This window comes from Melospiza melodia, chromosome Z, assembly GCF_035770615.1.
Source record: "Melospiza melodia melodia isolate bMelMel2 chromosome Z, bMelMel2.pri, whole genome shotgun sequence".
Taxonomy (NCBI): domain Eukaryota; kingdom Metazoa; phylum Chordata; class Aves; order Passeriformes; family Passerellidae; genus Melospiza; species Melospiza melodia.
Window position 1 is genome coordinate 68829176 of NC_086226.1, and position 23564 is coordinate 68852739.

Here is a 23564-nt window from a genome sequence, read left to right on the forward strand (position 1 = left end):
CGCGTGGGGTCCGCGGGCCGGGCCGGGCCGGGCCGGGCCGGGCCGAGCGGGGCGGGGCGGGCACACCTGGGCCCCGCCCGCGGAGGCGCGCAGGCGGAGCGGGGGCGGAGGGAGCCCAGCTCGTCCCGTCCTGTCCCGTCCCCTCCCCTCTCCTCCCCGTCCTCTCCCCTCCCCGTCCCGTCCTGTCCCTCTCCGCTCTGCTCTGTCCCGTCCTTCTCCGCTCCGCTCTCCTCTGCTCTGTCCCGTCCCTCCCCGTCCCACCCCTCATTCCTCCCTCCTTCTCTCCCCTCCTCCCTGCCTGCCTGCCTCCCTCTGTGCGCGCCGGCGGCGGCGGCGCCGCGCTCCCTCCAGCCGCGCCCGCGCAGCCCCCGCAGGTAAGCGCAGCCAGCGCAGCGCGGCGGGCCCGGGGCGGAGCGGGGCGGGGGTCCCGCTGGTCTCGCCCGCGGAAAGGCGCCCCTTCCCATTCCCCCGGCGCTCCGTGCCCACGGCGCTCCTCGCCTGCTCCCTTTGGCTGTTTCGCTCGTGTTTCCGAAGCCGCTCCCGTCCCGCGGCGCGGCTGTCGCGGTGCTCTGCGGCGAAGGGCTCCTCCGGGATGGGCTCCAATGAGTTCGAGGCGTCGGGTCAGGCTGCTGTTCCTGCTGGGCTGACGTCTCCGGGGCTGGCGTGGAATAAGTGATGGGCACTTGTTTGATTAAGGAGCACTAACAGGACTCACTTAGGGGCTGCCCTCATATTTTTCTTTTTTCCTTTTTTTTTTTTTCCTTTCGTCACCCCTTCCACCCCGAAATCTCTTTGGATTTATTTGTACCAAACTAAGGCAGTGGAAAAAGTCCCAGATAAAAAATGGTTGCCACCTCTCTCTCCTGACTTCAGTCCTTCGGACGAAGAGCCTGCTCAAGTCCGATGGGAGCAGTGTCGGTGTATCCATGATGTTTACAAAGGTAAAGGACGGGAGAAGATGAATGACAAGCACAAGGGTGTGATTTATTAGAGAAAGACAGGGAGCGGGGGGGAGCAGGAGGGAAGCTGGAGGACAAAAGCCGTTAGCAAACTGAAGTGAGAAGACAGAGGTGGAACCAGAGGGACCAAGTTTTTTCCTCTCACTTCTTTTCCTATGTTCTTTTAAAATAGCTCCACAGTGGGAACGATACCAAAAAACTACTTCCTATGGAAATATGTGCAAAGTTTCCATTTTCACAGAAACGTTGGAATGTCTAAATTTCATTTTCTCGGGGATATCTCTGTGAAACAAACTCGCACCTTCACAGATTCAGTTGTCTGTGAATGTTAGAAGCTGCCTAAATCCCCCCTTTCTTCTTTTTTTTTTTCCCCATCCTTATTTGCTCCAGGTTTGGGTTGGTTTTCTGTGCGTCTTTTTCTTAATTGTTGTTGTTTGATGTTTGGTTGGCTTTTTGTTTGCTTGGGTTTTTTTTGAAGTTTCAAGGCAAAATAACTTGGGGAGACCCTGTAGGCAACTTGTTTTCTCGAAGTGTGGGGGAATTGTTTTAGCAATGTTTAGCAAAATTATTTTAGCAGCAACGTTTTCGCTGCTAAGAACTGCTGCAACTCTTTATCTTTTCAAAGAAAGTTTTTGCATGCTAGTTCAGGTTTGCAGCGTTGTACCATTTGGTCTAAAATGAATCACTTTCAGGTCTGGGAGTCATGTTTCAATTTGGCGGCCGGGGCTGAGTGCCGTGCAGCCTGTTACTCTTGTGTGAGGATGGGCTATACGGCAGCACTAAAATAATATTTCTGGCAATTTCAGCAGTGGACTGAAGCAATAATGTGTGTGCACAGGCGTAAGTGAAGCTCTGCCCTGCAGCTTGCTATTACTGGCTATAGGCGTGCCGCGTGTTTTTCCTTAACTGATATGGGCTCGGACTTACAAAGCAACTTGATAGGCCTGTGTTTTACTGTTGTTTTTATTAAATATTAACCACACAAAATTAAATGCTGTTCTGCTCCAGAGTAGCTTGACGCTGTCTCATCCTGTGCAGTTGTTCATGAAAGGTGATTGTTTTCCTTTTTCTATGGCAAATAACTAAGGAAATGTTACTTAGGAATACTGGGAAGCGCTGCTGCATGATCAGTGTGGTGCTGTCTCTATCACTCCTTATTACAGATTGCAGTAGTTAGACCCTTGGCTGCTATAAACCTTGTTCTGAGAACTTAGCAGTAGCGGTGCTGGTTGAAGAGAGGAAAACATTGGCTGGTGTCTGCTTTCTCTTCCTTTGCTCTTCAAAACAAATATTGAGGGTCAAAAGGTTAAACAGCTTTTGAGATGAACCACATGGAAAATGCAAAATTAAAGTAATGCTATACTGCGTACCCAGCTTTAATATGTGAACTCCACGTGTGAGTAACAGACAGTCTTATCACTGTGAGCAAAAATACTTTATGGTCATGTGGTTTTCATCAGTAGCTCTGGAAGATTGTAGCTAAAATATAATTCCTTCTCTGCTTAAAAATGGGAAAAATTAAAATCTGACTTTAACTTGGTCTTATAGTGTTACACAGTTAAACTATTTGGGGAATCCAGGAGAGGCTGATGAAGAAAGTGTTTTGCTCTACTTTGTACTTGCATGGGATTCACTTTGATATCACTGTGATGAGCTCTTTATAACACATTAATGAATGGTTTGCTGTTTCTCAGTGGCTTGTCCATATTGAGCTTGCTCTGCCCCATATTCAGAGGTTTAAATTAAAAGGCAAGTAATTCTTCTGAGCACTTTATCCCTTTGGGAGACCACCAAAGGAATATTCCCTTTGAATACCCAGCACTTTGAGCACTCTCAGAGGTGAGCTGCCTTCTCCAGATGTCAGAAGAGCTGGCTTTGAGCACCTCTAGGTGGTGACCTGCCAGCACTTACTGAGCACTGTTGCTGTGTATCTGGCTTTTTGTATCATTTGGATGCAGAGAAAATAGAATGCAGCTCTTTTGCCATCAGGGCTGAGTGGGGAACCCTTCACAGGCCATGACTTACAGTCTTGGTAGTGCTCAAGGATATGTGGAAGAATTTGAGAGTGGTAACCAGTACTGTGTGGCAGTTGTCCTTTTCATTGCTATTTCCCTCACAAAATTAGAATTTGCTACACAAGTGCAATTTCCTCCCTTTCAGAAAGAAAAGTGCATGCAATTTAAGGGATGCTTAAATTCAGCTTAAATCCATCTAAATGGGATATTTGAAGAGCTCCTGCTACACATAATGCCAAGGGAAAGATGCATACAACTGTTTTACTGAAAGAGGAATAGAGCAATCAATATTTGATCCTTCCAGCATCTTTAGTTACTGGATTAGTTCTTTATATGTTGTGCATTTCACTACTTCATCTTTCACAATGCGCTGTATTATTTTTTCTATCCGTTTAGTAGGGTGAAAAGAAAACCAGCTTTTGAGAAAATGAAGTATGTCTTTTCTTTTTCCGTCTTCCCATGTCCTTTTCTTTAAGATTAGTTTCAGTTTAGGTATGGTCCTCATTTGTTGCCTTAGGAGTTTTGATAATTTGAAGGGAGAACACTGCCCTCTGGAAATGTTTGATCATGAGGGACTTGAGGCAGTAGTGGCTTCAGCTGGCAGGGGTTATGTAGCATCTGATGTGTTTTTGACTTTTCTAGATGTCACAAGGTGGTACCGTAGAGATGTGGCACTGCTGAGGAGTGCCACATGAGGGCTAAACTTACACACTTCATGTTTTCTCCCATGTGTTTTTCTTCATAGCTAAAGCAGAAGCTTAAGGTTTCATCCATGGCCCATAAATGTCAATGGCAAAATCTGTATTGGCACTGAATTACTTTGGATCTGGTGCAAGGCTGATGGGTTGCTTTGACAGAAACACAAAAGTATTCCCAGGGCAGAAGAAGGTTCTGTCAAGGAAGTGAGAGCTTGTGTTCTACTTACATGTCAGGGAACTTGAATTTTGGTTTTATCCATTTATATTTCAAGCTTAGTTTTTTTAACATGTAGAAGCATTGCCTGAGCATTCTTGCACTTTCATGGATGTATTAATATATGTGATGGTGAACATCTGAATGTCTGGTACCTTGGTTTGATTTTTGTCAAAAGTAGGGGAGAATTCTGAGAAGGGCCTGTCTTTGTGTACCCAGACCTCTCCTTCTCACCTCCATTGGTGTTTCTTGACTGCCTGACAGGCTTTCTGTACTCCCAAGCTGATTAACAGCACACCTGGCTTGCAAAATCTTGGTAATTGCTTGGATGAAGGTTGCATTCTAGGGTCAATTTTCATTTTTAAATGACTGATGTCTCTAATTGTTGAAATACTGTTTCTATTTGTGCAACATTGAGCAACCAGAAAAGAAAAGACCCTATGTGCTGGTGCTGGTTTGGGTAGTATATGTGTGTCCCCATCTCACATGGCAACTCTGTGACCATGGCATTTCTCTTATAAGCTCTTGACAAACAGCTTTGAGGCGGTTAAGGCATTGTATTTCTCCTCAGAGGAACAATAGCCTAACTTGAATTAGTGCAAAGTGTCCAGAATTTCCTGATTGGCACAGCCTGGAATGGTTTGTGGATCATGTTTTTTTCAGTCCTGTCCTGATTTCCTACTGGATCTGGGTCCTTCTTGACTCAGATACTGTAGGCAGTTAGGTTAGTGCACTTAAGGAGGAGAGCACTGGTGCCTTTTCCGCAGAAGTAAAGATATATTTCTTCTTAAAAAGAAAGTGAATCTTCTCCCTTTGCTTGTGGCAGGCCAAAGCAGCCACAGACTTGCAGGGCTGCTGTGGTTCAAGGAGTCTGGGTAAGGCATGCCTGCCCCTGCCAGCAGCACAGCCGGAGAGGGGGAACCACATCCCTCCTCCTCAGGCCACTCCCAGGATAAATAGCCTGGACAGGGTTCTGGCCTGGGGTGTGTGCAGAGTGTTTTGCTTTCCAAGTGCCTTGAAGATTTGTGCTCTTTGATGGATAATGGCCTGGCTGCTGGGGAAACAGGAGCAAAGGGGTGTGCCTTACTGTCTCCCACTCATGCACTGCAATGTGGTCTGCTGCTGAAATGATGGCAGGCAGTGTGGATCAGTGGCACAAGAAGTTGCAGAAGTGGGGAGGCTGGATCTCTTTTAGAAGGAAAAGTATTTTGGGAGTGCAGATACTGTAATGCAGATAACTGTATGTAGGTTTTTGTGCCAACTGAATTACCTTTATTTTAGACTTACTTAACTTGAGAGGAATTGGAACTGCCTTTTTTTTTTTTTTTTTTTTGGCTTCCATGTGATATACTCTAGATAAAATTCAGAGGTCCTCTTATTTTCTTTTTAAAATTAAAAATACAAAGGTGATAAATATGAGAGACCAGCAGTATCTTTGTGGTTTTGCTTCTTAGTGTGACTAAGAGGAAAACACCTCCTGAAGTGGGTTTTTGAAACTGAAAAAAATGTCTGTGGGTTGCTGAAAAAAATGTCTGTGAGTTTGATAGTCACGTATGATAATGCTCAGTTCAGTGTGAGCCTCATGTTGCCATATTACAGATCATTCTGGCTTTTCTGTAGGAATTTACATGCCACAGTGACCTTTGGAGTAGGATGGATTTAACAGGCACTAAATGCAATACCTCCATTTCTTTGCCAGCTAGAAAATGTATTGCATATTGCAGTGCTTGCAGGAGCAAGCCTGAAAGCATTGGATTGACATCAAAGGCAAGATCTTTCTGTACAGAATGCTGGAGATTGTGAGAGGGGTAAAAATCTGGCAAAGGAAATGCATACTGTTCTTCATTGCAAGCCCCTTTCCCTCCCTCCTCCCCATCTTTTTAGGGTGTGTATGGCAGATATGAAATGGTGCTGGTACATTATTTATGGGAGCAGAAGTTTTCCTTAGAAATATTTTTGCCATTTGAGGAGGATTGTTTTCACCCTCCTCACCCAAAATATAGCTAAAGTAGCATCCGTGTTTTATTAAGAAGAAGTTAACTACAGCAATGACTGTTGGATGAGTATTGAATGTTTACAGCATAGAGAAATTTGTATCTTCTTTGATTAAGTGGGTGTTTTTTTAATAGCAGCGAGCTGAACGTGAGCTCTAGCAAAGACTTGCTGGAATCCAAGCAGAGAAGAGAGATGCTCTACAGGTCACACCTGTTTTTAAGGTGGTTATACTTCAGGTTGGTGTTTGTAGGAAAAGAGAAAGGCTGATAAACTCTCAAGCTTTCATAGCTACACAGCTTTTGAGTGTGCCAAGTGTTGTTTTGTCTACTGTGAAGGGGTTTTGATAAAGAGACTGTAGCTCCTGGATTTCATTAAGTGTTTAGTCTTTGATAGTGCAGTCTGTTTCTGACCTGTCCTGGTTGTCGGATCTGCCAAACAATGCCCTGAAGCCTTCAGCTGCTGCTGGTGACAGAGCAAGGGAGCTGGGGGGCATTGCAGGGCTGCAGTGTGAGAAGGACAGCGTGCCTCGCCCAGCCGGGATGTGGGTGTCAGGGTGGGTGTCACGCCGCACACAGCCAGGGTGCTTGTGCAGAAGAAAACTCAAGTTTGTTTGCTGCTCAATCCTGAATCAGCGTTGCTGGTGTCAGGTGAGGTGGAAGGGCTGAAGGAGGGGTGGAAGGCTCTGGGGGTGCCACCAGTGCAGCATTCACAGTCCCTTCAGCTCACCGCACAGAAGCCCAGGGGGTGCTGAGCACCCCTGCCTTCCTGCTGCTTTGGATCAAGGACAAGCAAGTTGTCAGTGGCACCAGCTGCTGCCAGAGGGATGGCTGGTGGCAGGAGGCCTCGGGGAGGAGTGCAGGTCAGTACCTGAAGCCAATGGCAGTGGCAGGAAAAGGTCACCTTGCCCCTAGATGTTGCCTTGCTCTGGGAGGGATTGTGGTGGTCGTTATTGTGGTCAGGTTTTTTTTTTGTTTGTGTGTCTATGTTAGGTGTTCACGGACTCTCTCGGTGGGATCTGTTTTCTTGTGGCTACTGTGTATTTTTTAACAGTCTCTTACTGCAACAATGGTGTCACTTTTGGAGCCTGGAGCTTTCAAGGTTTAGTGGTTGTGTTGCTATTTTCACAGTTACTTGTAACCAAATATGAAGTTGCAAAGGGTGGCAGTGTGTATGTGTGCCTGACTCCGGACACTTCCGATCTCTTTCATTGATACTCCAGCTAATGTGAGTCAATTGTGTGCTTTTGTGCATAATTGAGTTGTTGTTTCAATGTCTGTTGTGATTGATGTGTTTTCAGTGATTGTCTGTAGGGACTGGATCAGTATTTCAGTGATTGTAGGGCCTGGATCATATTTTACAAGATATGCACAGTCCTCTTGTGAGTTGCAGTGGAAGGGATTTCATGTGGTTGTGACGCTGTAATGTAGGATGTAAAGGGGAAGTTGGCTACCTTGCCTGAGGTTGTGCTTATAGGAGTAAACTTCATAGCGTGTTTCTGTACTTGCATGCTAACTTTGCATATATAAAACTAATTATTGAAGTAAAAAGCACTTGGGAAATTGGGAGGGGAATGTTAGATACAGAAGCATAAATTCAGACTGATAATGATCAGCTTGTCAATCCCAAAGGAGGGTAAAGTGCAGCAAGGTCTGTATTACTACTCTGTTGCATGTCAGTGACTATTGCACTTGGAAGATGTCTTTGCAAATGTGTACACAGCCCTGCTAAAATGTTGTATGTTGTACTGGCAAATTATTTGTACAAGAGAATGACCTGAACATTTCCTGCATCCATCTGAGAATGTCTACAGGAATTTCTGTCTTGTCAGGATGAACCAGCCGACTAGTAAGAGCATGATGTCCTGTGTGCCTCAGTGACACTGGGATGTACTAGGAGTGGTGTTTGAGCATACATTAACCATCCACATAAGCATTAGATTTGGTAGAGGAGCAAAGCCTGGGCTTTCAGTGAAGAATTCATTGGGATTTTCAGCTGTTTCTATCCACTTTTGTCTCCCTCTTTGTTGTTACATTCCTGTAGACACAAGTCCAATGCACCAATAGGTCATTGCCCCTTCATTCTTCTTGCCAAGGAAATGTAATTCCCAAATTGTTTTCCTGAGATACTGCAGCAGGACAAACAACTTCAGGGAAATGGATGTGTGGATAGGTACCCAGCATTCAAGGAGTATCATCTTGAATGTGACTTGTACTTGAAATGTCTATATTATAAATGTCTATTGAGTTTGTTGGTCTTTCTGTCTTTCCTTTTCCCTTCTGTCCCACCCAAAGATGTGTCATATGTGGAGGCCAATTCTGTGGAAATGAGCCAGGTATCTTTGGGCTGCCCTGGGCATGGTTTTTGCATAGGGCTTTGAGAGCTAGCAACATTTCAGAATTGTTTTGCTTCTCCTAAATATTTTTATGGAACTGCTGAAAACTTGACCTCAGAGCAGTGTATTTCCCTGTACAGAAGCCTTGCAAACAAAAGAAGTCTTTTCTGAATTAGTATTTCCACCCCTAGTCTTTTAGCTTCATGTTTACAGTAGTTACAGTGTCCTATTTCATAAGTCCATGCTAGTGGGACTGGAAACTGACTGAGACTTCAGGGTATTACTATAATCAGAACAATCCTGGTATTAATGAATGGACTAAAAATGGGTCTTTAGAATTATTCAATTTTGCAAACAGTTGATAGGAATAGCATAGGTTAATGCCTGCTTCTCCAAGAAGTACAGTGTGTTTCTGTTTCCTGCCTTGGATTGCTTAAGTTTCACATGCAAAAGCATCCTAGGAGGTTCAGCCTAGAGGAAAAAAATTCAGTGGGAGATGTGCGAGCTGATGACAATCTGATGACAGGAGGGAATTATAAGATTTTAGAAAACGTAAATGCCTTAAAAATAATATGCCTGAGCAAAGGTTTATGCCACGGTCTTGCATATTTCCATCCCCAACATCTCTTCCACAAAGTTTCTTGCCATCAGTTGCACAGATTTTTATGACCAAGTTCTGTTTGAGAGACTTGCTTACAGCTTTTTCAGTTCTTCATTCTAAATTGTTCCTAATATGCTATGAATATTAGGAGGGGATCTCTGTGGGGATCTTTGGTGTAATTTTTGTGTGAAAACAGTTACTTTTTCCCTCAGAAGAGTGGCACAAAAGTGCAGGAAGAGCTTTGGCAAAGAAGCCACACTGTGCTCATTTGTGCTCCACGTGAGAAAGGGGGTGGGGGGGAAATACTGAGTTTTCTTGGAGCTCCTAAGATGAGTTAACATTTCTTGGTAGGAAACCCGAACGTGCGCTCGCCGTGCATCTGCGTCTTACGATTGCACCAGTAGTCGTTCTGTGCTCTGTGTACTCCTCTGACTGTTCCTCCTGTGGTTTGATTAGCTTTCTTCCCAAGACCCTGCAAGTGTCATCTCCTGCTTGGATAAGCTGTGTCTCCACTAGAGGGGAGTGCCAGTATTGCTGCAGTGGGAAATTTTGAGGATTTGGTAAGTTAGGGTGCTTTATTCTTCCTTCTCACCGGCAGTGTTGCCCCTTGGGTTAAGTGGAGTATTCTTGAAGAAGGCTGCTGCAAGACTGAAGGCAGCAGCTGACCAAGTAGTAGGTGTTGGGTTACTCCAAAACACTGTACTGCCAGCATGCCATAGTGCTTTTTGGTATAGAATTATAGAAGGATTTGGGTTGGAAGGGACCTTAAGGGTCAGGTAGGTCCCAGGCCCCTGCCACAGATAGGAACACTTTCCACGAGACCAGGTTGCTCAAAGAGCTGTGCAGCATAACCTTGAACAGTTCCAGGGATTGAGGTATCCACAGCTTCTATGGGCAGCCTGTTCCCGTGTCTCATTACTCACAAACTAAATAATTTATTCCTAATATTAATTTTTACATATCCTCTTTCTTGGACAATTACCCCCTGTCCTATCACTACATACCCTTGCCTCTTTGCAGCTTTTTTTATGAGCCCTCTTTAGGTACTGGAAGGTACTATAAGAACCTTGACTTCTCCAGGCTGAACAACCCCAGTCTCTCAGCATGTCTTCATAGGAGAGGTGCTTCAGCCTTCTCGTCATTTCTATGGCCCTCTCTGAACTTGCTCTTTCTTCTGCCCAGAGATTCAGAGCTGGATGCAGCACTCCAGGCGGGATCTCCTGAGAGGGGAGTATGAGGTTGGCTGACCAAAGAGAGGCCACTCAGTAGTGGGAGGCTGAAAATCAGACCCAGCATGACTAAGTGTGTCAGGGATGAGCGTAGCTGTGCATGGGCCTCAGGCTTTGGTGTCATGGACGCAGCTGGTGTGTGCAATTGCGGCATGCCTAAAAAGTCTGGTTTGTGGGTGGGTTTCAGTACGTTCTCCTTTTGTGGCCTGGATCCCTTGAACTTCTTAGTTTATTTGTGTGGTCACAAAAAAAGTCTTAGTGGTTCCCAAGTAATGCTTTATGGCTTATGCTTTTGTTACAAAACTGTCTGAAGGAGGCTTTGAAGTGTGTATGTGTTAAAAGTTTGTACCCATGCTAATGTGCATCAAGATCCAAGGGAAGAGCTGGAGGCAAACTACTAGTTAGTTCTTAGTTTCTTTTTTCTTTAAGAATAATCCATTGATATTCAGTTGTGCTTTTGTCCAATAGGACTGGGGTTTTTGCCTTTCTTACTCTTTAACAGAGCTGCAAAATGAGTTTATCTAAAAAGTGGTGAGACGGACTAGGTAGTGCTCGGACACTAACCTTTCGGTCATCATATGTGTCAGAAGATAGGATTTTTTGGTTTTGTTCTGTTTTTACAACAACTCCATTCTGCCTCCTGGCTTTCTGTTTTCACTTGAATTCATGGCATCTCCCAAATATTCTGATTGGATATTTGTTGTTTGTGTTGGGCATTGTATATACTGAGGACTTAGAGAAGCAGAATAATCACTCAAGTATGGTGTGAATTTACAACAGCCTACTTAATTCATGTGACCTCTTGCAAGCACTAAGAGCCTGTCTGCTAAACAAAACTCAGAGCTAATCCAAGTCAATTCTTAAAGTGAATTAGTCAAGCTGTGAGCTAATCCTCTGTATTTACCTGCTTGTTCAGATAGCCAGAAGCCTAAGTTGCTTTAAACTTCACTTGATAATTGAAAGGGGAAGGGTCAGAGGAAAGGTGATGAAGTCTTGGTGTTTTCTTCATATCTCTCCCTTCAGGGCATATTTCAGTTGTGCTTTACATTTATAAATCTTGTATTCATGGAATCATCAGCGTAAGCTACCCAAGGCTAAAACCCAGTACTCTGCTGCAGTTCTCTACTAAGCATCCCTGACAGAGCCTGCTGCTGCTCCCAGGGTATTTTGTGAAGTCTGTTACTTCTTGATCATCCATGAAAACTATTCCACGAAAAGTCCAACCAGTTGAGTTGGTGTACTGTAAGCAGCAGGGACCATGATGCAGACTGTGAGGACTAGGAAGCCCTGTCGACCTCTGCCAAGAAATTAGTAACCAGTCCCAATTTTACAGCAGGGATTCACAAATCCTGGGTGTATTGTTCTGAGCACACCAGATATTTGCATAATGGACAAGAAGTAATTCCCTTTCATTTGTCAACAGCAGGATTTTTGTTGTCTTGAGCTACTGGGTTTGCTCCCCCTCCATTTTGACAAGATCAAAGGTAAGATCTTATTTCTGGGTCATTGCTGTCCATCAGATAAGCTTGTTTGTGGCCTTGGGAAAGAGCAGTGACATGAGAATAGGGAATTTAAATCCTGCCATTAAGATAATTCTTTCTTATTGTTAAATCTAAGCTCTTTCAAATTTCTTTCAGGTTAACTTTGCAAAATACAGCACTGCGGAAAGTGGAGAACAGTCAGTTGAACCAATGCAGATGTTGCATAAATATTTCTGAAGGAGCATGGCTGTTATTTCTGGTTTGAGGGGTTGATAAATAGTTCCTGTGTCTGCACTGGTGGTGGCCTGAACCATGTTAAGCTATTGCCTTAGTCTCTAATGTATTGTTGTGAGTGAGGGGAATAGTAGGCAGATTTCTATTTCAGATAAACTAAATTTAACTCCTGTTTGTGTATCATTGGTCATGGCACATGTAGATCTATACTGAGGTGGTGCCTTTGTAATTTGGGATTTGAGGTTTGGCATGCTTAATTGTGAACTTCCTTGGCTTCAGCATTTCCAGATTATTGTATTTTGTGGTGGTTTATTCTGCCTGAAGATCGAACATCTGTTTTGTGGATATGGGGTAAAAAGGAAGTATTTGTTTTAAGGCTGGCCCCCCTCAAAGCTGCTTAGAGAATTGTGACACTTTGTTATCATCCAGATGGTTTTTTTTACCTAGCAAAAGGATATTGCCTGAATGTTTAAATACAAACTTGTTTCAGAAGAGTGCCAGCCTTCTGCTACTTTTCTGAGCTTAAAACAAAAGGTGGAGTTTACAAATGGAGTCTCTGTTGCTGGTCCATGGAGATGTTGAATTTGTTATTTCTTCTTGGAAACAAATATTAAAATTCTTTTTGTAAGTTTTTTAGGAGATTAAGTTCTTGTGCTTTTTCTGCTGAGAAGTGATAGTTTGGAGAAAAGTATCCTGATTTCTGGTATAGCTAGAATCATAATCATACAATGGCTTGGAAGGGACCTTAAAGATCATCTTGTTCCATGCCCCTTGCTATGGACAGGGGCACTTTCCCTAGGCCAAGTTGCTCAAAGCCCCATCCATCCTGACCTTAAACACTTCCAGGGATGGGGAATCCACAGCTTCTATGTGCAGCCTGCACCAGTGTCTCACTACCCTCACAGTAGAGGATTTCTTCCTAATATATGACCTAATATATGACTACTCTCTTTCAGTTGGAATCCATTCCCTCTCCTCTTGTCTCTACATGCTCTTGTAAAAAGTCCCTCTGTCTTTCTTGAAGACTCTCTTCAGGTCCTTGTAGGCTGCAAACAGGTCACCCTGCAGCCTTCTGTTTTCCCAGCTGAACAATCCCAATTCCCTCAGCCTTTTCCTGCAGGAGAGGCACTCCATCCCTTGCAACATCTCCTCTGGACAGTCTATCAGGTCCATGTGCTGGGACCCCCGAGCTGGATGCAGGTTCCAGGTGGAGCAGAATCCCCTCCCTGCCCTGCTGCCCACGCTGCTCTGGATGCAGCCCAGGACACGTTTGGCTCTCTGGGCTGGGAGTGCCCATGGCTGGGTCATGCCCAGCCTCTCACCCACCAGCACCCCCCAGTCCTGCTCACAGGGCTGCTCTCCATCTGTTCATACCCCAGCCTGTGCTGATATTCGGAGTGTCCTGACCCAGGTGCAGCACCTGTTCTTGGTCTTGTTAAACCTCATGAGATCCCCATGACCCCACTTCTCAAACTTTTCCGGATCCCTCTGGATGGTATCTATCTGCAAATTTGCTGAGGGTGCACTCTATCCCTGTGGCTATGTCATTAATAAAGCTGATACAAAAGCCTTTGTCCACTGTTATCTTCTTTAATTATATTAATTAATAAGCAAAATAATAATGAGAATGTATTTGGAGATAAATTCTGTCCACTACCCTTGCAAATCCAGTGCTCAGAATAATTTTAATGAGCATCTCCTTGCTCTGTCACTCTTTTTCTCTCTTTTTATTTTTTTTTTTCTTTCTAATAACAGAAGAGACAGAAGAGGACAAAAGCATGCACCATACTTTCTTTTATACACACATGTGCACCCAGTGCTGGCAACAGTTAATAATGTATCTTAAATTATGAGCTATCTATGGTTACTTTGAACTTTTCTGCCTCTTTGTTAACTAGTTCAAATTTCATGTCTGTCAGTAGAAATAAACAATTTCAAAAGAGTTTCAGAAACTGTTTTGAAATTACTTCTTTTAGGAGTACTTGATACTATATATGTCAGTATGATGAAAGTGTATATTTTGAAAATACAGTCACATGACAGCAACTTCATTGTGGTTGTGCTGTGAGAGACCATCCGTATTGTAGTGGCTTGTTTTCATAAGCCTAAGCAGGCTGACATTATTCTCCTGGAGTTGGTGTCTAGCTGTATTTTTCCTCTTAATTTTCTTGTGATTCTGGAAGTTTAAAGTAGTGAGATAATGTTGAAATCAGATGATTGCATGAATTATTGATCTGGAATCTTCCTAGTTCTTTAAGTCTCTTTTACTTGAAACGCAAAAATTAAAAATTCACTTTCAGGAATATCTTCCTGTTATGGTATTTACCAATTACAAAAACACTGTGGAGCTGCTTCTTCATTTCTTGAAGATGGTGCTGTGGCTAGCAGAGATGTTTTAAAGCAGTTTTTGTATGTCTGTGTGTTCGATGTGATTATTTTTACACTGACCTGTTCATTGTGTTGAAGAAGCTCCTAATAATTCCCAAGAGATGTGCATCTACCAGCCAGCATCCCTTGCATTAAGGCAGATGCTTACTTTTCCCCCAGAGAGTGGGAAGCAGTTCTCCAGCCTTAATGAGTGGCAAAGGAACAACCATCTCTAAGCAATTCCTAATGAGCAAACACTTATGGAAGTCATAAGTAGAAGCTAGATAATGACTGAAGTAGTTCTAGGGTTGCTGGACAGTAATGGGAAGGCAGACTGATGTGTTGGCTTTAAAGGGCAAACTGCAGGAAAATGAGAAAACTGAGGAAGCCATGCAGAACTATTTTTGAGTTCTCACAAAGTTCTGCTTTTCAGAGAAGTACAAGGCTTCAGTAGAAGATGAGATATCATTCTGGGTTGAAAAAACAGCAACAAAATGCTCCCCAAGAGATGGGTGTGGAATAGATACAATATGGAAATAATCAGGAAAGGAGGTTTAGCAAGTGAGAGAATTGCACAGAATGGTGCAAACTTTCCTAGGTCAGGGAAGTACGGAAAGGATTCTGGAAAAGGACAACTTCATAAAATAAGTGAAAGTTTTGTCTGACTGCAGATGAGAATAAGTGCCTCAATCTGCAGCAGAGAAAAAGGAGTCCCTGCTGTGTTCAGCAACGAAAAGGAGTATGAGTCAGTTTTCGAGAGTACAGTCATGACAGTTCTAGCAAAAAAAAAAGTTGAGATATTACACTCCTAATTTTCTATTGTCTCTTTTCCTTTATTTTGGTTAATTTCTCTTCATCAGTATGCAGAAAAACTTGGTGGATTAGCCTGCTGATGATGTGAATCCAGTTTGTATCATAACTGCCATGACTTAGGGTGAATGTGTTCATGACTTCACATGTTACAATGTCATATCCTATGGGTTTGTCCTTTCAAAGGATTCTTTCTGTCACTTAATAAAATGTGACGTTTTCTTTTCCCTCCAAAAACCCCAAAATAACAAAATACACAATACTAAAACAAAAACAATTCCTGAAAGAATTAACGTCTTGTAATTTTGGGAATAATCTACTCACTTAAGATCATCTGGAGGTCCTTTCTGGGGCGGGACCTCAGAGCACATAGAGGAGAAGGGTAGGCGTGTGTAGTTTAATTACAGACTCTTGAGCTGTCTGCCCTTTGGTGGAACCCCTGTCGTGACTGTGGTCAGTCTGCTTTTGTCATCCTCAGAAGGGGCATGAGGCAAATTAGAGTGGCATATGGAAAAGATTACCCTGCAAGGTAAAGGCTTGAGGATATTGTTCCATCTACTGGTTTGTTTGGTTATTTTCATTGCAAATCTGGGGAGAGGGGTTTCTGTCCTTCTATATATTCAGATTGCTCTTCTGCTTTAATTTGGGGATGTGGGCAGGCTCTCTAACCTTGCCCTGGTGGGGTCACTGTGAAGGTTCCTTTGCTGAACCACGTTCTTTGTGTCAGCAGATTATCTCTCTGAGGGAGTGCAAATGCATGATGATACTATTTTATTGTTGTAAATTAATTCAGTGCATGATAAATTGTTAAGGTGATAGATCATCTCCCTAATCTTAGTGTGGAGAAAGAGGACGGTTTCAGACCACATTCCCTCTACAGAGTTCATGAAACTAGCTTGGTTAAGGAGGCTCCACCTGGGACAAGTTTGCTGAACTTGCAGGCTCTATTCTGTCATGGGAAGCCTTAGGAGCAATCTTGTAGTCCTTGTATTATTGAAGCCAGAACAATGTTCTTCCCCAGATTAGCCACAGAGCTTCTATTCAAAAAGTTTTGAATGACGTAATTATTTTTTTCTTGTTTGAAGCACAGCCTGCACTGTGAATGCAAATGGATTCAATTTGAGAGCCTGTGTGTAATCTTGTGTTGTGGAAGAGTGCACTGAATCTAAGGGCAGTTTTTAAAATTTGTATAGAAATAAATTTCTAGCCTCTAATCACTACTGAACTCTTCATCTTCTTTTCCTTACCTAAGAAAGGCTAACAGCTGTATTTTGGAAGTAAAACTGAGGTAATGGAAACTGGAAATCTCTTTTAGCCCCAAGAAGTTGCAAGCATCCCTGCAGCAGCTTTTAAAAAGTCTCAAAGTCTTTGAGGTGTACAGGTGTGATTTGGTGGAAGACAGAAGAGAAGATAGGAAACATGAGTTTCTTGTTTTCTTTTTTTCTGGTTAGTAATGCACTTTGGGACTTCTGCATTTTAGTTTGATCTTTAAGTGAGTTCTCATATACGTTTTGGTTTGGGGTTTTTTTTGTCAGATGCTTTTCAGGTACCTGGGCATCTTGAAGTTAAATTTTCCAAGGTGTTGTCTTGGTTTGCTTAAATAAAAGCTGAGTGCTCTAGCCAGCTGATGCTGTTTCAGTGAAGCAATCTGCAAGCGGATAGACAGCTAAACATGCTGCTGGTCTGCTTTTAATGGTGTTCATGGCTAAAGAGGTGGTTGCACTTAATGTTAAGATTAATGTATACTTTGGGTGACAAATTGCAATCAAAGTAGGCATCGTGCCACACAACAGTAGATGCATTATTTATATGGAAACATAGCAGTAATAAAATCCTTGATTCTTTGTTGTATCACAGAATTACTTCCAAGACAATTGTTTAGGACACTGTCATTCTGAAGGGGCAGCAATGGTGTCAGCATTACCTGTTTTGACATGTTCAGTGATTAGGTTTGATCTGTAATTGGGAGAGATTTTTGTCCTGTTTTTCTGATTGTCAAAGTCCTAAGTGCTCAGAGTGCTGAAAACAAAGAAAAAGAATCCTACAAAACCACACAGTCATACACAAAAAAAAAAAAAAAAAAAAAAAAAACAAAACAAAAAAAAACAGAAAAACAAGAAAAAACCAAACCAAACAAAAAAGTCCCATACACTACATTTTTTTTTATGACAGTGAAACATTCAAAACACCATATTATTCTTGTTGCAGGTCTTCTTCCCTCTCCTTCCCTCCCTTTTAAGCCTCAATGTTATTTTGTTTAGGCAGTTTCTGTGTTGAGTATTTATTGTGTCAGTTGGAAAATGGCAATTTTTAATAATTGCTCTGGGTATGTTTGTGCTCAAAAAGTACAATGCTTCATCAACAGCAGGAATTCTGTGAGCAGAAGTAGAAGTAGCAGAAGGCCTGGATAGACATTGATGCTGTTGGATTCACATTCTCAGATTGCGAGAGAAAATTCTGATCTCTTAAACAATATCTGCAAGGAATTTAGATTTAATGTCAAAGTGAATGAACTATTGACAACTGCAAAGAAATTACTGGGTTCCTAGGGGATTCCTCCACAGAGACAGGGATTTGATGGAAAAATATTTCTAGATATAAATTTATTTCTAGTTGTGGTTTTGGTAAATATATGCACTGTGTTTTGGGGATGAGGTATTATTTATATAAGCATCTTTTATTCTGTGTAGTTATTGCCTGTCTTTGGTGCACATGTAAGAGCTTTTGCCCCTATATAGCATGCTAGTCCAACAGCAGCATGAAAAATTCACCTTGTTTCCTGTGAGTATCTCAGTTTCTTCTGCAAAAGTGAACAAATAAGCTCAGTTTTGTTGTAACTTCAGTCTGATCTTTAGTCTTAAACTTAAAAATCTGGCAAATTTCTTCGGGTTTATTGTAATTTTTGTTAATTTTGTAACTTTTTGTAATTAATACCAAAAGTATCCCACTTTTGATGCTGGAAAATGGCAGAGTCAGGTATGTTTTACTATCAGTTTTGGTTTGGTTTGGTTTGGTTTTTATTTCAGTGTTTACAAGGTAGAGATTTCCTATTGTTTTGTCTGAACTTTTGCATATGTTAGAAAATTCCATTCTATTTTTCTAGAGAGTGAAGTTAGACTCAAGAAATGTCTGGCTTTACTGGCAGGGACTGTTTCCAGGGAGGTCTATGGTGCAGCCCAGCGCAGGAAATGTGGTGAGCTTGTCCCTTGTTTTTGGAACTCCCCTTCCAGACTTCCACAACCCCTCACCAATACTTCACAAATCCATTTTCACAGTGAATTTATTCATTCTTATGAAGAGCTTCCAACTGGGTGAGAAGCTATAGCTCTGTAGTTTTTTCGAGCAGTCTGGCCAGTGATTAGAAACAGCAGACAGTAAGGCTTGGGGGTGGACATATTTGTAGAACTGGTCTTCACTGGGATGATGGAGGCATTGAATGTGCTGTAAGAACAGGTGTAACTTGTGCATTTTGTTAGTTGTACCAGTTTGATAGTGAACCACTGAGAGATTCCAAATTTAATAGGAAAATTGAAATAAAGGCAGAAAACACTGGCTTAAACTGACAGAGTCAGAATACAACCTGACACCCTATTGGTCAGGGTGGTAATAGCTGTCCAGTTAAATGGTGGATGTGGTTCTGTTGAAGTGGTCCTGTAGTAAAGTCTGGTCCTGCTCCAGTGGTGGTTGTGGAGCTCTTGAACTCTGGGAATCCAGTGGTAGATGCTCTGGTATTCCAATCCTCAGATTATATCCAGGTAGGAATGCTTGGTTCCTCCCTCTGGGCGGAGCGTCTCACAAAGGGATGATGTAATGTATGAGTCATGCAGTGAGACCTTGATGTTCCATTAACAGAAATTATCCCTCAGAGAGCTATCAGGGATGAGTCATGGAAGAGATAAAGAGCACTCCCCCAGCTCGTTTTAACAGCTTATGAAAATGGTGATAGAATACATACTTTGGGTTACATTTTGCACTGTAACCTAAGACAGTAATTGGTCTGAAGGTGTGCTGATTGTTGCAGTCACCACTATTGAACATGCTTAATCAATGCCATATACTAGATCTATTTCAGTACTTATTGCCATGGTAATAGATACTGGATGTGATAACACTCTTTATCCTGCCCTCTGGAGAGGGGTGTCGGGTAGTAGAGCCAGGCTAATACCAACCACTATGCAGAATTTGCTCTGTAAAATGTGTGTATTCAAGCACACCCTATCAGCAAAATTTGGCGGGGACCGTTAATTTTGTGCTAGCTTCCAAACTGTTAGTGCATCTGCTGAGGCAAGAGAAACCACAGTCTCTTTGCTCAGACATCAGAAAGTGATGGGGAGATGGTAGGGAGTCTCATTAAATGGAAAAAAGTTGCTCAATGTTGTTCAAAAGAACTTTAGGGCAAGTGTACAACAATGGGCTTCACCATCTGTCTGGAAATCTCTTTTATTTCTTTTCTGCTTCTTTTGCCCAATACTGAATCACGGCTATTACCTTTTTGCAGCTCTTTTAAGTACTGAACAGAGTGCAGGGGGTTTTCCTCAGCTGCATATACAATATCCCATGGAAGAGAGAGAAGGCAGAATTAGGAGGAAATTGTACAGATCATAACCACTTCCACTGAAGAATACACTAAATGCAGGTAGCTTGGCTTGCAATCTGCACACACTGAGCTACCTTCATTAAATATATTCAAAACAAATTAGTTTGGCTTGTCCTTATGCTTTGGTGGTATCATGGTTTTTGGTGAAGTAAGCTCAAGGGATCTGCCCAGGAAATTCAGTTTTTAGAAGTAAAATGACAAGATGGACGTTGTCAAATTAAACAACAGATCGTTCATGCAGTAGCCCTTGGGCCAGATAGGATGAGACGGGATGTAAAAAGTGTACTCTACACTGCAGCCAGGGAGAATGGACCGTCCTGGAATCTCTTGCAAGTACCTGGAGAGACTCGAGGACTCAGAACCTGTGGGATTCTGAAGTCAGCAATACAAAGGATCTGAGGCATCCTACAACCTGGCTGAAAAAGTATATCTGGCAGCTTATGGGAGGGATCAATATGCTTCAGAAGTGATTGGCACCAAAGTAAAGCTCCTCCTGGCAAGCTGGCTGCCCAGTGCTGGGCTGGATGTTAAAAAGGGAAGTCCCTTCCACACTTCATGCCACTGATGCCACATGGAATAAGTGGAGTGTGCTTGATCACACAGCAAGATCAACTAGGTAATCCAAATCACTGGAAGTAATAATGGACTACTACAAAAGCAAAAATTTCAGATTATCATCAGAAGTGGAGGAGGAGGTAGTGGTGATGTACTGAGGAGACCTTACTATATTGTCCGCTACCTGAAAATGGTCAACTCTGTCTTTACTGACAGTTTGTGCCATATCTTACGGGTATGTCAAAAATGAAAAGCAACTCTATGGATTCCTGTATGGCAAGCTGCAAAGCTGTTGATGAAAAAGTTGGATCAAGTCAGGTTGCAGGGCTTAAAGCCATCCAGCTGGCTTTGGATATCACTGAATGAGAGAAGTGGCCAGCGCTTTATCTCTGCACTGACTCATGGATGGTGGCAAATGCTCTGTGGGAACGGCTGGAACAATGGAAAAAAGACAGTTGGCACAGAGGGAAACACATCTGGGCTTCTGAATTTTAGCAAGACACCTCTGCCTGGGTAGAGGAGTTGCTGTAAAAGTGTGTGCTGTAGATGCACATGCACCCAAGAGTCAGGCTTGTGAAGAGCATTGAAACTGCAGACAGGTGGATGAACTGCTAAGGCTGAAGTGTCTCAGGTGGATCTGGACTGGCAACAAGAATTGCTTCTGGCTCAGTGGGCCCTTAATGCTTCAGATCATCAGAGAAGAGATGCAACACACAGTTGGGCTTGTGATCTAGGGGTGGATCTAACCATGGCAGTACCTCCCAAGTTATCCATGACTGTGAGACGTGTGCTGCCATCAAGCAGGCCAAGCGAGTGAAGCCCCTGTGGTACGGTGGGCGGTGGTCCAAGTACAAGTATGGGGAGGCCTGGCAGATTGACTACATCACACTGCCCCAGACACGCCAGGGCAAGCGCTACGTGCTGACCATGGTGGAAGCCACCACTGGGTGGTTGGAAACCTACCCTGTGCCTCATGCCACTGCCTCAAACACCATCCTGGGCCTGGAAAAGCAGGTCCTCTGGAGGCATGGTAACCCCCCCAGTGAATGGATTGCGACAACAGGAGCCATTTCAAAAACAGACAGCTGGCCCAGAGAGCACAGGATTGAGTGGGTTTATCATAGTCCTTGCCTATCATGCACCAGTCTCTGTGAAATTTGAGCAGTGCAATGGACTGCCAAAAAACACATTGAAAGCAATGGGTAGTGAGTGGGACCTTCAAACATTGGCATCTACATTTAGAGAATGCCACCTGGTTAGTTGACACTAGAGGCTCTTGTATTGGAGGCTCTACTGTTTGAGTTGGCCCTGCCCAATCCAAACCTCCACATACTGTGGAAGGGGATAAAGTTGCTGTGGTGCATATGAGAAATGTGTAAGGGAAGACAATTTGGATTAATGCTGCCTCAAGAAAAGGCAAACCCATCCGTGGATTGTTTTTGTTCAAGAACTGAGTGCACTTGGCAGATAATGCAGAGGGATGGGGAAACATGGTGTGTACCTCAAAAGTATTTGCTTTTTGGGTGAGAAGAGTCTGTAATGTTGGTTGCAGAATGACACTGCCTCTACATGCCATAACTACCAAGGACAATGGGTATGGATGCTCCAGATACAGCAGCTGTGAGCTCCTCACAGGGCCCACAGTCAGGGACTAAATGAACACAACAAACATCTTGGAGGGACAGCCGCTGACTATGGAATTGATACCAGTGTTTGTGTGTATCTGTATATGAACGTGTGTAAGGTTGGAAGGTGTAACACTGGGGCGTGATGCAGATGGCATAGAATAAGGAGTGGATAGTGCTTGATTTTTGGCCAGGACAGAGTTAATTTTCTCACACTTGCCGGGAGGGGTCAGAGCCTGGAGCCCTGTGGGCATGCCCAGGTGGTTGTTCTATGGCCCAAAGGGGGCTGGAAGTAAGGGAATCTTGCTTCCAAGAAAAAGGAGAGGCTTGCAGTCAGGAGGAAAAACAGACAGTCTGTGCATGGCTCATCATCTTAGGGGCAGCATGGCACCAGGTTGGTTTTTGAGCACGTCTGCATGCATATCACCTTCTCTATGTATACTTATGTTATTAACAGTGTTGCTGTTACTGTTTGTATTCTTATCTCACTGCTGTTTCCAGTAAATTGATCTTATCTCAACTTGAGACAGCAGAAAAACACCCGTTGTCCTACCTATCACTTCAACAAGTAGTAAAATGAAATGATAGGCAGGACAAGTCATTGCTGTTGCCCTGCCCTGGATGGCATTCACTTGTCCTTGTGACTGGTAAGGCTGCCATGGTGGGGTGATGTATTTATTTGTGAGCTGAATGAATTAATTGCAAGCAGGATTGTTTAGTGAAGGCTGCCAAATGAATACTTTCAGATGGCAAAAATTCAGATGGGACATCTGGAAGTGTGACACTTGTGTGAGATCTTTTTCTTACTTTCTCACCTTTTCTACATGGTGTTTAAATGTTTTATTTTCTTTGACGAGTTTACAGAACCTAACCATCTGGGATCAATTAGTGCTTTACACTATGAGCTGAACAGACTTCAGAAATTTCTTTTCTTAGTTTTTCACTTCTTTTTCTTTATGGTGCTCCATAGTAAAAAAGTTTGTTTTCTCTCCTTTTTGTTTGACAGACAGGATTCTAAGCGTACCTTTGGTTTTGGTTCTGACATTTTTCTCTAAAGTCAACTTTAACTGTAATTATTTCCCCTGCTTCATTATCCAAAAGTGGCAGCATTTCAGAATTAAGAGAAAAATCTTAAAAGAAACTAACAAGGATTGTTGTAAAGTAGGTGCACTGAAACTGCTGCTTTTAAGCATGCCATGAGAAGAACGGAAAAAAATTCTTCTGAGACCATATTTAAGTTACAGTTGTAACAGTTCACATTGATGAGATATGTTGGTTGAGGATTTCAGCCTGTTGATAGAACTTTACTGTCAAGTTGCAGAAACTTCCCTAAGAAGCTGATGCTGTTTCCCTCATCTGTCCATAGAAAACTTAGTGAATTTCATAAAATTAGTTCACTTCTCATTTTTTAAATAAAACGGGAAGCCTGAAGGTTGTGTTTGTTCTTTTACTTTGTGGAGACTATCTTGGAGAGATGCTGCAGCTCCATTTTCTGCCCTCCCCATGAGTATAGGAGAAGAAATTTGGAGCAGGGAGTGGAAAGAATGAAAGGTTACTAGCCAGAACTGAGTAGGAAAGAATAGGGGTCACTGGAAAGCTATATAAAGATGGAAAAAGTGATCCTAGAGCTTGGAAGATGAGACAGCTACATGTGACGTAAGGCATGTGGGGATGTGTTGAAATGTGAAGCAGGCATTTCAAGATGATGCTTTTTAAGAAGGAGGAATAATTTCCACAGTGGCGTGCAAAGGCTGACTTTAAATTAACAAGACCAAAAACAAAGACATAACTGAATCAGAAAAGCATGTGGAGCATAACTTTCCTACAGCACTTATCTGTTCTTTCTTGGCTT

The 23564-nt window shown here is 42.9% G+C and overlaps 1 protein-coding gene across 3 annotated transcripts in view; it reads left to right on the top strand.

Moving 5' to 3' along the window:
* The first annotated feature begins 303 nt into the window (after positions 1 to 303).
* LPAR1 (lysophosphatidic acid receptor 1) overlaps positions 304 to 23564 on the top strand; it is a 71904-nt gene continuing 48643 nt past the window's right edge. The window contains exon 1 of one of the 3 annotated variants that reach the window (XM_063181510.1): positions 304 to 374. The gene's annotated coding sequence lies outside the window, so the exon portion shown is untranslated. Of the gene's footprint in view, positions 375 to 688; positions 942 to 6408; positions 6529 to 23564 lie in introns of those variants that run through there. The other 2 variants (XM_063181509.1, XM_063181511.1) reach the window with 2 other exon arrangements.